Source organism: Octopus bimaculoides, chromosome 1 (genome assembly GCF_001194135.2).
Source record: "Octopus bimaculoides isolate UCB-OBI-ISO-001 chromosome 1, ASM119413v2, whole genome shotgun sequence".
Taxonomy (NCBI): domain Eukaryota; kingdom Metazoa; phylum Mollusca; class Cephalopoda; order Octopoda; family Octopodidae; genus Octopus; species Octopus bimaculoides.
In genome coordinates, this window is record NC_068981.1 from 138,971,809 (window position 1) to 138,972,899 (window position 1,091).

The following is a 1,091-nucleotide window of genomic DNA, read 5'->3' on the forward strand; positions in this document are numbered from 1 at the left end:
TATATATATATTATTTATATTATTTAGTGACTGAACGCTACGCATCCTCTTCCAAGTAAGTTTTATCTTAATTCTTATTTACGTTATTTACATTTGACGGATATTTGTCCTCGTCTTGCTTGTTAACACAACGTTTCGACTGATATACTTTCCAGCCTTCATCAGGTGTCTTGGGGAAATTTCGAACCTGAGTTCTCATTCCCAAGGTATTTTTCGATGTTGTTGTTGTTGTTGTTGTTGCTGTTGTTGTTGTTATTGTTATTGTTATTATTATTATTATTATTATTATTATTATTATTATTATTATTATTATTCAGGTCACTGCCTAGAATCGAACTCGGAATCTTTGGGTTAGTAGCCCGCGCTCTTAACCACTACGTCATATGCTCGCGGGCATTAATAATTCTGATGCGCACTCTTCTATCTTTTTACTCTTTCGTTTTTCTCTCTTTCTCTCTCTTATTCTTTTACCTCCTCTTCTCCCATTATTCTATCCTATTACTCTTTCGTTTTTTCTCTCTTGTTCTTCTACCACCCCTTCTCCCCCTCCTGTTTTTTCTCACTTAACCTAACTCCAATTTTTTCCTCTCTCCTTCACAGTTCTCTGTCTGTCACTCTCTCTCTCTCCCTTACTCTTCTTCTCTTGCTCACGTGGCTCCCACGTGACCGTCGGCCATCTTCTCCTAACTTGTGTTTCTCCCCGTTGTAGCTGGAACAAGGAAGACGTGTTCTTGTCTGTCTCCTGTACAAGCTTGATTTCCGCGTTCACCACCACAACCTCGTTTGGGCTTAGCAGCTCTTCCTGCTTGTTTTCACTGTCCTGTTTGTGTTACTAATTTTGACCCTCCGCAAAATCCCAAATTTTATTTAATTTGCTTTGAGGGAGCAACTGTTTTATCGAAAGCGTATCTTGTTGTTAGATGCTCGAAATACGAGAGTAGAAAAACAGCCAACAACTTATGAAGCGTCGTTCTTTGTGTTGTTTGTATTGTTTTCCTTTTGTTTTTCGTTGTTCGATAAAATAGTTCATATTCCATGTACTTGTACTTCGTATTTTTTGTTGAACACGTTTCGTGACGTCCTGTGCCCAC